The sequence below is a fragment of the Pinus tabuliformis genome, chromosome 6 (genome assembly GCF_031772625.1).
Source record: "Pinus tabuliformis cultivar Carrire ecotype Pingquan chromosome 6, CPIR1, whole genome shotgun sequence".
Taxonomy (NCBI): Eukaryota; Viridiplantae; Streptophyta; class Pinopsida; order Pinales; family Pinaceae; genus Pinus; species Pinus tabuliformis.
Window position 1 is genome coordinate 1,673,465,351 of NC_142292.1, and position 17,725 is coordinate 1,673,483,075.

Consider the following 17,725-nt stretch of genomic DNA (forward strand, 5'->3'; position numbering starts at 1 on the left):
AGACTTTTCTTGAAATATTTGTTGGCTGCCTTTTATCTATTGCTGCAAAGTTCTGGGTTTCGATTACTGGCATTGCTTTTCTGGTTACTGCATTCTGAGAAGTTATTGGTTGACTCATTGTGTGATTGTAAAAGGAGATTGGTTGATTCACATGTACTTGATGATTATTCGATGTTCATGGATCCAGTCTAAAAATTAATGAAGCGAAGTCCTTGGAAGAAAAGAAGTAGGTCAACACCTACGTACCAGTAGATCAACTAGTACAAGAGCTAAGGGGGTTGTACCTCCCTGCCAGGAGAGACTGGAAAACAAGAGAGGGTTGTAGCTCTCAGCAGGTTGCAACCTGCGTACTGGTAAAGGATTGTACCAGTACAAAATCATTGTCAAAGAAGTTTCTAATTGAAAGAAGATTGAGACATATTGCAGTAGGTGGTTTTCACCCACATTGGGTTTCCACCTTATATCTGGTGTTCTTTGGTGCGACTATCTGTTTTCCTGGTTCTTTCTCATTATTATATGGTACTGACATACAAATTAATGATCAATATCTAAAGAATAAATTAAAGTATAAATGTGGAAGATATATTGAAAAGAATTTAATAATACTGATTCACCCCCCCTCTCAGTATTATTTCCAACAATTGGTATTAGAGTAGGTCCTTTTGAAGAAGCTTGAACACTTGAATGAAGATCCATCATCATGAGCAACTACGAGAGAGAAGCATCTATCAGGCCACCAATTTTTGACAGGACGAAATTCGTATATTGGAAGGTAAGAGTTACTGCCTATCTTCAATCTCTTGGTACAGAAGTCTAGGATATCATAGATATAGGGTACACTTTTCCATCAGCAACTCCTACAGATCCGGCTGAGAAGAAGAAATATGAAACAAATGCAAAGGTTGTCAATACTCTATTAAGATGTCTATCTCAATCAAAATTTGTGAAGGTTATGTAGTATAAATCCGCAAAAGAAATATGGGACAAGATTGTTCTGAGCTATGAAGGAGATGATCAGGTAAAATGAGCAAAACTTCAAACCCTCAGAATTCAATATGAAAATCTCAGAATGCACAACGATGAAAGTGTGGCTAACTATTTCCTTCGTGTAGATGAGATTGTTAATTGTATGAAAAATTTGGGTGAAGAAATAAAAGGGGCTGTCGTGGTTGAAAAGGTTCTAAGATCTTTGTTTCCTAGGTTTGAATCTAAAGTTTCTGCAATAGAAGAAAAGGAGAATCTACGAAACCTTACCATGTCATAGCTGCACGAAATTCTGATTGCTTATGAAATGAGGAAAGGAGGACCATCAGACAGGAGAGAAGCTGCCTTGAAGGCTTTAGGCAAATGAGATTACTATGAGTCAAGACATGTGTCAGAAGAAGAAGAAGAATCAAATTTTGTCAAAAACCTTCAACGGGGTGCTAGACGATTCCGAGGTAAGTTACCTTTCAAATGCTTTTCTTGTGGAAGAGTCGGTCACTATGCTACCAAATGTCCTCATAAGGATAAGATTGACAAGGGGAAGGAACCTGTTAGATGGAACAAGAAACAAATTGCAAATAAGAAAAGTTATTACACATGAAGATAGTGATGGACTTTCAAATAGTGATGAAGATGAACGAGGTAATAATTATAAACTTTTAATGGCTTTTGAAGATGATGATTACATGGACGCTGTAGATGAAGAAGGTCTTTATGAAGAGATTTCTAATCTAAAAATTTGTTTAGAAGAGAAAAATGTGATTATTGATTCTCTCAATGTCAACTGGATGAAAGGGAAAAACATCACGAAAAATTGGAATGTGAAATTGTTAGTCTTAGAAAAGAGATTGAGAAAACAAAAGCCCTTAATCTTAAATTTGTTAAAGGATCTGAAACTCTAGATGAGATTATCAATGTGCAACGTTCTCCACTAATCAAGACAGGTCTGGGATATAATGGAGAAGCATCTCAAGCATCCACCTCCAAAATTCATCTTGATGCAGCAAGGAGGAGCGAGCAAAGGCCTAATAGAAATCATCAGGTAAATCAGGGACAATTTACCTCAAGAACGAACAAAGACTATCAAGAAAATCGAGGGCAATCTACCTTAAGGACAAACAGAAGCTACAACCAACCTTAGGTAAATCTTCCCAATTTGCCTCAAGAATGGATGTCAGTAGAAACTACAATCGGTTGGTTGATAGATTTGATAATTGCAGGATTTTCTTCAATGGTCAATGTTTCTCTTGCCATAACTTTGGTCACAAAGCAGCTCAATGTGTTGCCTATAAGACAATCATGACTAGAGAAGCTAAAAAACAAAGAAGTATGACTAGAATCACGAAAAGGACCTATAACAACTTTTCCACCCTTGAAAGTGAAATTGAATGTTCTATTTGTAATAACTTTGGTCATGAAGAGTCTGAATGCAGGAGCAGGTTTCGGAAGACAACTCAGAAGGAACAAACCTCAAATGACAAAACATGAAGAATGAAGGAACTGCAACCAGAAAGATGTGGGATAGCTTTATATGTAGAAGGACAAGAAAATCAATGGTACATCGACAATGGATGTTCAAAGCATATGACAGGTGATAAAGAAAAACTTCAATCATATAGTGCTTTAGAAAAAGGAAAGAAAGTTTCTTTTGGAAATGATACCCCTGCAGTCATAAAAGGAAAAGGCACTGTTCAGTTGAAAGAGAAAGTCAAGGCTGGAAATGTTTTGTATGTTGATGGCTTGAAGCATAATCTACTGAGTGTCAGTCAGATGTGTGATCAAGGAATTGAGGTAATATTTTGATCAAATGGATGTAGTGTTCGTGATCTTGATATAGGAAAAACAATGATCAAAGGCATAAGAACTCCAAATAATTTATACATATTTGAAGAGGGACAACAACAATGCTATTTGAGCAAGAATAATGAACACTGGTTATGGCACCGGAGGTTGGGGCATCTAAGATTTTCACATATAAGGAAAGCATGCAAATACCAGGCAGTTCGTGGTCTTCCAAACATCAGAATTCCAAACAATAAATATGCAAATCATGTCAGTTTGGTAAGCAAACCAGAACTAACTTCCCTGAGAAGGAAGGATCAGCTAGCAGGCCTCTTGAACTAGTCCATACAGATGTATGTGGTCCATCTAAGAAAAGGTCACCTCGAGGAGAAGAATACTTTATATTATTCATTGATGACTTCTCTAGGATGGTTTGGATAGGACTTATGAAGCACAAAGACGAAGCCTTCGAAAAATTCAAATCTTTCAAAGCCTTGGATGAAAACGAATAAGATCACAAAATTAAGTGCCTCAGGTCTGATAGAGGTGGGGAGTTTACCTCAAATGAATTTTTCGATTTTTGTGAAGAACATGGAATAATAAGGGAATTATCTGTAGCTAGGACTCCTCAGCAAAATGGAGTAGTGGAAAGGATGAACACAACGGTTCAACAAATGGCTCGTGCTATTCTTGATGAATCTGGAACTCCCGCAACCTTTTGGGGTGAAGCTGCATTTTCTGCAGTCGTTATTCTCAACAAAACAAATGTCCGGGTGAACAGCACTCAAACTCCACATGAGCTCTGGTATGGTGAGACTCCTTCGGTAAAACATTTCAAAATATTTGGAAGCAAATGTTATATTAAGAATAACGATGAACGTCTTGGCAAGTTTGAACCTAGAGCAGATGAAGGGATTCTTCTTGGTTATTCTCCTCACAGCAAAGCATATAAGTGTTGCAACAAAAGACTTGGAAGAATAGTTGACAACATTGATGTAGTGGTTGATGAAGAAGGAAACATTCCTAGGCAAGTAAATTATGAAAATATCGAAGAGGATGAAGATCATCCTTCAAATCGGACTCATGATGAAGAAGAACCTCAAGAGGCACCAGAGGAACAGATAAGGATAGAAGAGAAGACTCCATCTAGGTATGTTCAAAAGAATCATCCAGAATCTCAAATCTTGGGGCGAAAGGAGGCAGGCATACAAACAAGAAGAACAATTGCAGAAGCTTCAAGGTATTTGGCATTACTCTCCTCCACTGAACCACAAAATGTAAGAGAGGCATGAAAAGATGAATGTTGGGTCAAGGAAATGGATGAAGAACTTGAGTAGATCGAAAAGAACAACACTTGGGAGTTGGTTCCTAGACCAAAAGATAAGAATGTCATAGGGACAAAATAGATCTTCAAAAATAAGTTGAATGAAATTGGGGAAGTAATTAGAAACAAGGCCAGACTTGTTTGTAAAGGGTATGCTCAACAAGAAGGAATAGACTTTGAAGAAACTTTTGCTCCCGTTGCTAGACTTGAGGCCATCCAAATGTTCCTTGCTCTCTCAAGCTTTCAGAAGTTCAATGTATTTCAAATGGATGTGAAATCAGCCTTTCTGAATGGAGATTTAGAAGAATAGGTGTACATTGAGCAACCAAATGGTTTCATTCTTAGGAATGATCCAAATCTTGTATGCAGACTAAAAAAGGCTCTTTATGGTCTTTAACATGCTCCAAGGGCTTGGTACTATCGTTTGGACAAATATCTTCATCAACAAGGCTTTTCAAACGAATCAGCAGATAGCAATCTTTATATAAAAATTGAAAATGACAAATTGCTAATACTTTTTGTGTATGTAGATGATATTATCTTTGGCAGCAATGAAGAAACTATGAGTCAAAATTTTGCCTTGGTGATGCAGAAAGAATTCGAAATGTCATTACTTGGAGAGCTGACATATTTTCTTGGTCTACAAATCCAACAAAATGAAGGCGATATCTTCTTGTCTCAAACTAAGTATCTCAAGCAAATTTTGAAGAAGTATGGCATGGAAGATTCGAAACCCATATGTACCCCTATGGTTACAGGATGCAGCCTCAGTGAAGATGATGAATGAGCAGCAATGCATCAACCAACATATAGATCCATGATTGGAAGTCTACTTTATTTGATAGGTACCCGACCAGACATCATGCATGCAGTGGGACTAGTTGGAAGATTTCAAGCAAATCCCAAGGAAACTCATCTTCAGGCAGTTAAGAGAATCTTCAAGTACCTTCAAGGAACTCAAAACTATGGCTTATGGTATCCTAGAGATATAGATCTCACACTTCATGCTTATATAGATGCGGATTGGGCCAGAAGCGTGGATGACAGGAAAAGCACAAGTGGTGGTGCTTTCTTTATGGGTTCCAGATTAGTATCTTGGTTCAGCAAGAAACAGAGTTCGATTGCTTTATCTACAGCTGAAGCGGAATATGTGGCTGCTGCATCTTGTTGCACTCAACTCCTTTGGATGATGCAAACCTTGCAGGATTTTCAAATCACTTGTACACCACCTATCTCCATCTTATGTGATAATACAAGTGCAATCAGCATTTCAAAGAACCCAGTCATGCATTCAAAGACCAAGCACATACCGATCAAGTATCACTTTCTTTGGGAACAAGTGTTGGAACAAAAGGTCAAATTGGAGTATGTTCCTTCTAAGGAACAAGTTGTTGATATTCTCACCAAACCACTGCCCAGGGAAACTTTTGAATACCTCAGGCAAAAGCTGGGGGTAGTTGATGCATCATCTTGTTGTTGAATCTTATCTGTTTCAGAGATTGTTGGTTGTACGCGAGTTTCATATGGGGTATACGCGTACATTCGCTGGTTTATGGATTGGTCAAAGACCATCTGGCACAGGTTCAGGGGGAGCATATATTCTTCTAATAATGCATTGTTGGCATTATGGTAGAAGATCTTGGAGGAGAAAGTATAGAAGGAGAACATGGATGCTGATCTGAATATTGCTGCTAATATGTCTCTATCTCTTTTGTCAAGATCATTTATGGTGTATCATGGATTATGGTTCTTCTTGAAGAATTTTTCTTTTACAGATCTGGTCTATAGTCAGGGGGAGCATGATCAGCAGAGCAGAGACTTCAACATGTTCTCAGGGGGAGCATAAACCTTTGCCTTTGATGTCAAAAGGGGAGAATGACCTTGAGGATCTTGGGGTTGCCATCAAGTCCAAAGGGGGAGATTGTTGGCATTATGATTCAGGTTTGGCGCTATGGCATAGGTATTGTACTTGATGGCAACTCACTCAAGAGGAAGATCTCTGTTTAGGCTCTCAAAATCATAGAAAATGAGATACCCGCAGGTGAGCCTAAGAAAAGCTGCGGACTAGCAGGTACCCCGGCCAAGAAGTGCGGACATACCTGCAGGTACTCTGTTCAAAAGGTGCAGACCTCAACTTCACTCACTTCAATGCAGAGAAGCGCGCGCACGTGGGAATTCTTATGAATGGTCCGTGGTATTTAGTCTGACGTATATGATCCTATGGTTTTGGTCCGTGGTATAGCATCTAAATTATTGAACCCCGGTTTTGGGTCCCTTGTATCGGTTCTCTATGGTTTTGACCCTTGGTTTGAGTATGGGCTTGACTATAAAAAGGAAAGGAGATCATTTGGCTAGACACTTTTTCAATATTGAATATCTTAAGATCTAAAATTTTGGGTGATCGGTTTGATAACGCTAGATCTAAATCAAGGTGAATACTGTAAATTGTAAGGTGGATCTATCGTGATCTCATTGGCGCATGATCAGATCTGTGGATCTAACAGTCTATGGCACATTGGAGGACTGATAAATTGGCTCTATTCGGAGGTCCGCAGGCAATCCACAGTGCAGGTGCAGAGGTATGTAGCTCAGTAGAAGGTGAAGGTGTGGAGATACGCAGTGCAGCAGAAGGAGCTGGTGCAGAGGTACGTAGCGCAGGAGAAGGCACAGTGCGGAGGTACGTAGAGGAACAAAAGGACTAGGTGCGCAGGTACGCTGTCAGGCAGACTGTGCAGGTGCGGATCTGCGTAGAGGTATGCAGTGCAGCAGAAGGAGTAGGTGCGGAGGTATGCATAGCAGAAGAAGGATCAGGTGCGGATCTACGGAGTTTAGACACAGAAGAGCTGCGGATATTCGCAGGTTTATATTGGTGAAGTTGCGGAATTTTCTTGAAATATTTGTTGGCTACCTTTTATCTATTGCTGCAGAGTTCTTGGTTTCGATTACTGGTATTGCTTTTCTGGTTACTGCATTTTGAGAAGTTATTGGTTGACTCATTGTGTTATTGTAAAAGGAGATTGGTTGATTCACATGTACTTGATGATTATTTGATGTTCATGGATCCAGTCTGAAAATTAATGAAACGAGGTCCTTGGAAGAAAAGAAGTAGGTCAACACCTATGTACTAGTAGATCAGCTAGAACAAGAGCTAACGGGGTTGTAGCTCCCTTCCAAGAGAGACTGGAAAATGAGAGAGGGTTGTAGCTCTCAGCAGGTTGCAGCCTGCGTACTGGTAAAGGACTGTTGTTGGAAATAATACTGAGAGTGGGGGTGAATCAGTATTATCAAATCAATAAAAAAATTTCAGTTCCATACTTAGATACATATACTCTACTTCAATTAAGGGAACCCGCGTGTATACGCAGTTGTGTCTAATGCAACTAGCGTATATCCAGAATACTTTATGATTCAGTTAATTCATTAAAGGTTGATCTTTAGTTAGTGCATCAGAACTTCATTAACCATATGTACAGTAAGCAGGTGTAGTAAAACAGAACAGATCATCACACACAAGAAGCACACATGAACACCATGATATAAGGTGGACACCCAATGTGGGTGAAAACCACCTGCTGCAAGTCATCTCTATCTTCTTTTAATAAGAAACTTCATTTTACAATAGTTCTGTACTGGTGCAGTATTATACCAATACGCAGGCTTCTACCTGCAGAGGGCTACAACCCTCTCTCATTTTCCAGACTCTCCTGGATGGGAGCAACAACCCCCTTAGCTCTTGTACTAGCTGATCCATTGACTAGTATGTAGGTGCCTACCTACTGAAAGCTCCAATCTTCACTTGTTCTCTAGCTGCTACTGGAAGGGATCTACTACCCCCTTTGCTCTTGTACTAGCTGATGTACTAGTATGTAGGCACCAGCCTACAATCTCCGTTCACCGTTCAGGGACCACTTTTCATACATTTTCAGACTGGATACTCCTGAAGCACAACACTATAATCTGAAGGCCACATTTCATCAAATTTTCATACTTGACCCATAAATATCATTGAAGCACAAAACAGTCACTACTAGCATCATCAATTTCTGAATCACTTAAACACTGAAACCCTGTCAACAACATTCAAAACCAACTGTATCATCAAAATCATGCATCAAAGTGCATACTCTACTTGGAAGTGCTGAACCAGCGTGTATACGCAACTTCACCAAGGTGAACCAGCGTATATGTCATCAATTGCTTACTTATAACTTGATGCACTTCGTGTCTTCAAATATATCCAGATTATTACATATACAAGGATAATATGTGTGTTATCACCCAGATCTAGTCCATCAGATCACATAAATATGAGTTATTATGATCCTGATCCAATATTAGTTCTCATCCATCAATACTGAAGCTAAACATAATCAACCAAATAGGATATGTAGAATACTAACTCCATTAAACTGTCATCAGAACTCATCAACAACCAGAACCTGCTGTAGCTTCAAACATCATAGCTCAAATGGTATACGCTACTACAATGAACCAAACCCGCGTACATACGCTCTTACACCAAAGCCAACCGGCGTACAGATCTATAAATATTCAATCATGACTTGCAGTGATTGAAAAGTTAAGTTATACCCAGTTCAGATCATTACATGCGTTACTATACAGATCTAGAATAAACATAATCAATCATATAGAGATAGTTCTTTTCAAACCATTTGATCCTGATCTATCCTTAGTTCTTATTCTCCATCAACCGGTGAGATCCCTCCTTAGCTCAAATCAGGCAATGCATCATCAACCCATAACCTGCATACTGGATTTCCTCATTCATCACATATTCAAGACTTTTTCGACTACCCTTGCCTAATGATCTTCTTCTCCTTTTATAATCTTAGGCCTTGCTTAATACCATGGTCCAAAACCATAGGTTCAAATACCAAGGACTAACTACCACGGACCAAAAGTAAGTTCTCCAACATATACGCGCTTTTCCTTGCATGAAAGTGCATGTATAAGCATACGCACCTTTGTAACATTTAACCCGTGTATATACGTGGCTTGGTCACGATTAACCTGTGTATATATATTTTCTCTTCATTCTTGTAGTCTGATCATCAAATCCTTGCTGCTGACTTGTTGTACTATGATCTGTCATCTGTGTGATTTGCCATCAAGGACAACACTTGTCTCATAATGCCAACAATCTCCCCCTTTAACTTGATCGCAAAGCTAACTTGTCACACTTAGAACTATCATCTGATTCCTTTGAGCTGTCCTCCATCCCATGCATTCAGTCACATCTGATATCTCTTCTGAAGATTCATCTAGCTATAAATAAGTGAGATGTTATTGTATGAGTGGGTTGCCATCAAGTACAACACATGCATCATAAATCCAACAATCTCCCCCTTTGGACTTGATGCCAACAACACCAAATCACTCTCCCCCTTTGACATCAAGGACAAAGGGCGGACCAAGATATTCTCTTTCCTTGATAAACGTTCTGCTTTCCATACTCCCCCTGAGTACCTGCTGAAATCTCTGAATGAGCTCCCCCTTTGTATATGCCAAGGAGTACTAATCTATCCATGCTCCCTTTGCGTACATGATGAAGTCTCTGCTCTGCTGAAATGTGATGTTCATGCTCCCCCTGACTGTAAGCAAGGTCTGCAAAAGGATGTTCTACAGGAAAGAACATGACACTATCATAAATGACCTTCCTATCACCAAAAGACTCAATATATACATCCATCACCCAACCAAGTGGGGATCATCGACCCAACCAAGTGGGGATACATCAAAAGTTTACAAATGATAATACAAGAGTATAACATCATTCATCCTAGGCATAGTGGGGAAACCAACATAGGCCGTTACATGACCTTGATACATGACTGCAATATTTCATCATCCTTATTATGCATAGAGGGGTTACAAATTACATCATGTGACCAGAAGAGATTTCATCAAATGACTACAATAGATAGAGACACACTATTACATCATGAGACTTGATATAACCTTTACATGAGACCAAACATCTAAATAAGACCATGCTAGTCATTAGCAACTATCATACATAATGTATGATCTGCTCCAGAGTCATCTTTTAACAACATCTAGACCAGCAATCATGTTCTCCCTCTGTACCTATTCCATCTGTGCTAGATGGTTTCTGTCAGACTCTTCTCATTTTGAATTTGACCCACTGATTTCCTTCAAATTATCATATACGCGACTATATCCACAGAAATAGGCATATATACGCGGATACTCCTTATGAAACTCACGTACAGCCATTTCCAGATCAGCAACCTGTAAATGTCCTATGAAAGGGTATGTCTGCATATAGATATCTACTCATCATCATAAAACCATTCACATTCTATCATGTGTGTAAAACACCATAGCCAAACAAGATCATCCATGTATTATCACTTGGGACTATCTGCATCAATTAACGTATGTAAGTATCAACCTATCAACATATCGATAAGAACTCATCATCATCATGTCTCCAACAATGCGACTTTTAGTAATCATTCATGTATCCAACGCGATGTACCTTGAGCTCAAGATATTTTGTCAAGGCTTCTTTATATCATCAACTTCAACAATCCTCATCCACATGAGCACCAAGAATTATGGGAAACCTGCATCATAACTGTATTATATGATCTTTAAGCATGTGATGACAAAAGCATATGAGTCACTCATCATCAAGTGAGGAAGATGTGTATTCAAGCTTTCTACTTCTCCTTATCCTTATGAAGATCACCATGTAAGCACCATATATGCATCATCTAAGAATCAATCCACAAATATGATCTGAAAATCAACTATGTAGCCCCAAGAATCATATGAGATTTTATCATGGACAACTCATAGCAAGATATATCATTTAGCCATATAAGCACCATCACCAAGGACTATTAACCATAATGCCAACAATGCATTATTAAAGGCATATGCTCCCCCTCAACCTGTTCCATCTGTTAGATCTGATCATGCATATATCATCAATAAGCATCAAGACGTCATCATCATCATGTTAGGATCAAAACACTTCTAAACATATTACAAGTATCAAAACATTTCCACACATCCTCAGCAGACTGTAACTATTAACCAATAGAGCAAATAATGGACTGAATCATATCAGACCCTTTTTCTGAGCCTATCCCCACTTCTTTTCCTCATATTGACATATATGCGACTTTGCAGTGTATAACTCGCGTATATACGCGACTTCCCTTTAAGAAACTTGCGTATGAGATTCATGACACTGAAGTTTTACACTTTTAGCTCCCCTTGAGTCTGTTATGTCTGTGTTGTGCTGTGTCTGATTATATTGTGCTATGCCACATCTTTCTGACTGTACTTCCTTCTTCTTCCATATCTTCAAGCGTGATGATGTTTTCTTCTTTTGGTATGGTGCCCGTACTTTGTTTCTGCATTCCTTTTCTGTATGTCCAAGCTTGTTGCATGCATAACATCTTACATGTTTCATATTCTTTCTATAGCAATCAGTAACTTTGTGGCCAAACATATTGCAAGAAAAGAAATATCCATTAAAGTACCTGGAATGTGATGATCTTTCTATGTGATGGTCTTGAACCATTTTTCTTCTGCATCTAGCTGCAACATGCCCAAGATTATGACATTCATAACATTCAATATTATTCATCCGAGTAAATGGCCGACTATTACTTCCATAGTTAGAAGTAAAAGATTTTCTTTGAAGAATCTCTTTCCTTGATTGTTGATGGGGTTGACCTCTCATTTCTCTCATCTCCTTGTTGATCATTTTAGATTTCTCTTTAGAGTTCCTTGCCTCACCTTGTGAACTAGATTCACCTTCAACAGATTCATGAAAACCAAGACCAGTCTTGATAGCAGGAGACCTTTGACTACTAAGAATATCATCCAAGGCTTTAGAACTATCTTGAAATCGCAATAGTTTATCCTTTTCTTCTAATTTACGTTTTAAGATATTTACCTTAATCTGAAGTTGTTCTTCCTTTTCCAGACATTGCTTCTTCAAAATTTCTTCAGGCTTTCTTCCTTCTTCCATTTGTTCTTTTGAGAATCTCCTTTTCTTGTTCTTCATTCAGATCCTGCTGCATTTGACGAATTATGAAGGCACATTCCAGCTGAGATTTTAAGCTAATAACTTCATTTTCCTGTTTTTCAATAGCTTGGAGTAGATCTGTATTCTGCTTCTTTGATTCTTCAAAATCTTCTTTTAGTGAGAGGATCGTAGCTTCAAGCCTTTCATAATAACTGGATCTATCTCTGAGTTTCTTGATTGTTGTGCTCTTTTCATTGACTTCATTTCTTAGTGATGTTACTTCGTCTTGCAACTTTTGATATTTGTCTTTGAATAACTTCCTTACCTTGCTTCCTTCCTCTTGTTGAGCCTTTAGTCTGGTAGCTACTTCTTTGAAGGCACCATCCTTTATGTTCAATAGATCTTCTTGATCTCTAATTTTGTCTGTCAGCCTTTTAAATTTTGCCTCTATTTGATATCCTTATTGCTCACCCATAAGAGCACATTCAGTTGTTTCGTTATCACTTACATCACCTTCGAATGGAAAGATAGCTGGAACATCAGAGGACAAAAAATTCATACCTGATAGTTCATCTTCATTCCAAAATGATTCTGAATCTGATTCTGAATCTGAAGTGGTTCTTCCACATATTCCCCAATCAATACACCCACTGTCATAGTTCTTCTGAGATGCCTTCTTCTTCTTAGGTGCTTTCTTCTTAATCTTCTTTCAAATAGTTCCATGGATCTCCTTCAAGCGATCAAGCTTCTACCAAAGGACTTGCTCTGATACCAATTGTTGGAAATAATACTGAGAGGCGGGGGGTGAATCAATATTATCAAATCAATAAAACTTTTTCATTTCCATACTTAGATACATATACGCTACTTCAATTAAGGGAACCTGCGTGTATACGTAACTGTGTCTAATGCAACTAGCGTATATCTAGAATACTTTATGATTCAGTTAATCCATTAAAGGTTGATCTTTAGTTAGTGCATCAAAACTTCATTAACCATATGTGTAGTAAGTAGGGGCAGTAAAACAGAACAGATCATCACACACAAGAAGCACACATGAACACCATGATATAAGGTGGAAACCCAATGTGGGTGAAAACCACCTGTTGGAAGTCGTCTCTCTCTTCTTTTAATAAGAAACTTCATTTTACAATAGTTTTGTACTGGTGCATCTTATACCAGTACGTAGGCTTCTACCTGCAGAGGGCTACAACCCTCTCTTGTTTTCCAAACTCTCCTGGATGGGAGCTACAACCCCCTTAGCTCTTGTACTAGCTGATCCATTTACTAGTACGTAGGTGCCTGCCTACTGAAATCTCCAATCTTCACTTGTTCTCTAGCTGCTATTGGAAGGGAGCTACTACCCCCTTTGCTCCTGTACTAGCTGATGTACTAGTACGTAGGCGCCGGCCTACAATCTCCGTTCACCCTCCAGGGACCACTTTTCATACATTTTCAGACTGGATACTCTTGAAGCACAACAATATAATTTGAAGGCCACGTTTCATCAAATTTTCATACTGGACCCATAAATATCATTGAAGCACAAAATAGTCACTACTAGCATCATCAATTTCTGAACAACTTAAACACTGAAACCATGTCAACAACATTCAGAACCAACTGTATCATCAAAATCATGCATCAGAGTGCATACTCTACTTGGAAGTGCTGAACCAGCGTATATGTCATCAATTGCTTACTTATAACTTAATGCACTTGCTGTCTTTAGACATATCCAGATTATTACATATACAAGGATAATATGTGTGTTATCACACAGATCTAGTCCATCAGATCACATAAATATGCGTCATTATGATCCTAATCCAATATTAGTTCTCATCCATCAATACTAAAGCTAAACATAATCAACCAAATAGGATATGCAGAATACTGACACCATTAAAATGTCATCAGAAATCATCAACAACCAGAACCTCATGTAACTTCAAACATCATAGCTCAAATGGTATACGCTACTACAATGAACCAAACCTGCGTACATACGCTCTTACACCAAAGCCAACCCGCGTACAGATCTATAAATATTCAATCATGACTTGCAGCGATTGCAAACTTAAGTTATACCCAGTTCAGATCATTACATGCGTCAGTATACAGATCTAGAATAAACGTAATCAATCATATAGAGATAGTTCATTTCAAACCATTTGATCCCGATCTATCCTTAGATATTGTTCTCCATCAACCGGTGAGATCCCTCCTTAGCTCAGATCAAGAGATGCATCATCAACCCATAACCTGCATACTGGATCTCATCATTCATCAGATATTCAAGACTTTTTCGATTGCCCTTGCCTAATGATCTTCTTCTCCTTTTATAGTCTTAGGCCTTGCTTAATACCATGGTCCAAAACCATAACAAACCAATACCATGGACCCAATACTTGGGATCAACACGTCTGACGAGATACTATGGTCCAAAACCATAGGTTCAAATACCAAGGACTAACTACCATGGAACGAAAGTAAGTTCTCCAACATATACGCGCTTTTCCTTACATGAAAGTGCATGTATAAGCATACGCGCCTTTGTAACGTTTAACCCGCGTATATACGTGGCTTGGTCATGATTAACCTGCGTATATATATTTTCTCTTCGTTCTTGTATTCTGATCATCAAATCCTTGCTGCTGACTTGCTGTACTATGATCTGTTATCTGTGTGATTTGCCATCAAGGACAACACTTGTCTCATAATTCCAACAATCTCCCCCTTTGAACTTGATGGCAAAGCTAACTTGTCACACTTAGAACTATCATCTGATTCCTTTGAGCTGTCCTGCATCCCATGCATTCAGTCACATCTGATATCTCTTCTGAAGATTCATCTAGTTTTAAATAAGTGAGATGTTCTTCTATGAGTGGGTTGCCATCAAGTACAACACATGCATCATAATGCCAACAACTGCACCAGTACAAAATCATTGTAAAAGAAGTTTATAATTGAAAGAAGATAGAGACATATTGCAGCAAGTGGTTTTCACCCACACTGGGTTTCCACCTTATATCTGGTGTTCTTTGGTGTGACTATCTGTTTTCCTGGTTCTTGCTCATTATTATATGGTACTGACATACAAATTAATGATCAATATCTGAAGAATAAATTAAAGTATAAATCTGGAAGATATATTGAAAAGAATTTAATAATATTGATTCACCTCCCTCTCAGTATTATTTCCAACAATCGCTTAGTGGAGTACCAAAACAAACTTTCATACCTTAACAAAAAAATTGGTCCCTTGGTTTTTTTAAACTATCACTATTTTCCTAGATCTCAAGAGGTTCTCACAATTTTGTGCATTGCTTCAATTGACGGTGCGTTTGCGCATTTTATTTTTTGTTGGGGTGCGAAAATGAAATATTCGTCTCGCCTTAAAGGTGGCAATTGGCACACTGCTTGTTCTTCACATGTGCGGAATTCAGGTTGCTTTTATACTTTCTCCTCGGCCTCTTCTCACAACATTTCCTACAAAAAATTGAGACACATCTCTCTTTGGAGTCTTATGTGACCTAGCCTCTTCTCGCTACTGCTCTCAAAGAGTCTTATGCAACCTTCACTCTAATACCATGAGAAAAATTAAAGAGAAAAAAACATGGTGTAGAGCATTGTTCTTGTGAGAATTATGAATTAGTTAAATAAGATTAGATTGGAAACATCACTAATAAATGACTCGAGTGAACCTCGTCTCTTCTCGCTACTTCTCTGAAAGAGTTTTACACAAGCTACACTCTGATAGCATGAGAAAAATTGAAGAGAACAAAACGTGAAGAAGATGATTTCTCTTCTTAGTATTATGAATCAGTTAAATAAGATTAGATTGGAAACATCAGTAATAAATGAATCGAGTGAAACTCGTCTAAACTTGACTAACTAAAACTAAATTAGGAGACTTGGATAGACGGTTTTGATGCCTAACAAGTGGTTGGAATTAGATTCTCCAACATATTTAATTCTTCATTGTTGATATTTGTTGCATTCTTCTAACATAGTATCTTGAGAACACAAGGATATCCCAACAACACTGCATAGCTAGGGTTTCCCAACAAGATGTTAGCTCAGCTAAAATATCATCAAACACTTTAGAAAATACTGGCAAAATAGATTATTGTGTTTTCATAGAGCCTTCATTAGTCCTGGAGACATGGTAAAAAGTGATCATTACACTTGAAATGATGACATTTCTCTTTAATTTTTCTCTAATATTTCTCAGAATTCTCTTGAGATTTTCTCTAGATGTCTCTCTGTGATCTTACTCCATTTATTATGAAATTGATGACTCTGTAATGTACCTCAATCATATACAAACAAAAACTTAGCTACATAAATACAGTTGGATAATATGTTTTTATCATCATGACACATATCTGTATGATATAATTTGAACACTAACCACATTTCTTCTTTAAATTCATGAATGTGGTAGTTACACTTAACCCTTTTGTAATGGAATTTGACTCTATTATAAGCAGCTAGAGTCCCGCTGCTTTTATCTTATTCATACTTAATTCGTTTATATAGTTTGAGTTACATATATATTTAAACATAATGCCCATAAATATGCTAGGAGGACCTTGTCTCACCATACCTCATAACTATACATGTTTCCCTATGAATGAATTTGGTTCATAGTTTTCATTGTGCCACCATTTCATTCATGTAAAGCTTTTTTACTTATTTATATTATATACTGTGAGGTTTTCCCCCAATCCTATCACAAGGATTATTATCTATGCATGCCCCCCCTTCTTGTAATAAAGGGATTGATATATGTGTGGGGCCCCATTTGAAATTATGGTGGAAGGGAAACACTTTGGAATAGGTTGCATAGTATTTTTGTTGAAAATTATACGTACACCACTCACATAGGTATGCTCGCATGGTGAATAAACCTCTGGGTCCCAATTCCCATGTGGCGCATTCCACTTGGAAATTTAAGTGCATGCAAACACACCTTAATCATATGACATTCATGTTCTACAATGGTGATTAATCAAGGCAATCCAACAGTTATGGGTTTAAGCAAATACGATTAGGGTTGTGTCCTTTTTCTTCATTAATTTTGCTTTATCGCTCTTTCTGCTGCTACCAACGTTTTACTATATGACGAAAATAGTGGAGGTTTCAAACGTCAACCTTTGCTCTTATAAAGGTGTTATGTATGACTACAGGACATTTGTGCCCTTCTATTGCTCTCGTCAATTCTGATATTTCATCTCTATGTAATTGATTACAATGAGAACCAAACGTAAGATATGCATTTCACTCTGTTCTATTTAGCCAAGGTTTTAAATTATGGCTTTCTTGTCCACCATTGTAGCTTTCTAATTTGTTCCAGTGTTTTTCCTTTGCAAGTCATGTTATGATTAATGATTTCTACACTAATGGAGACCCTTTTCATGGTTTCTATTCATTTTTTATAAGTGGTTGTTTGTATGTTCTAATGGAGTCTAAGGGGTTTCCACAGGGGTTTATCCTTTAAGACTTTTCATAGAATGTTATCCTTTAAGTTTTTGAATTTTGTGATTTAAGTTGTTTTTTCTTTATTATTTCTTTCGACAAGGATATTGTTCTAATTTTTA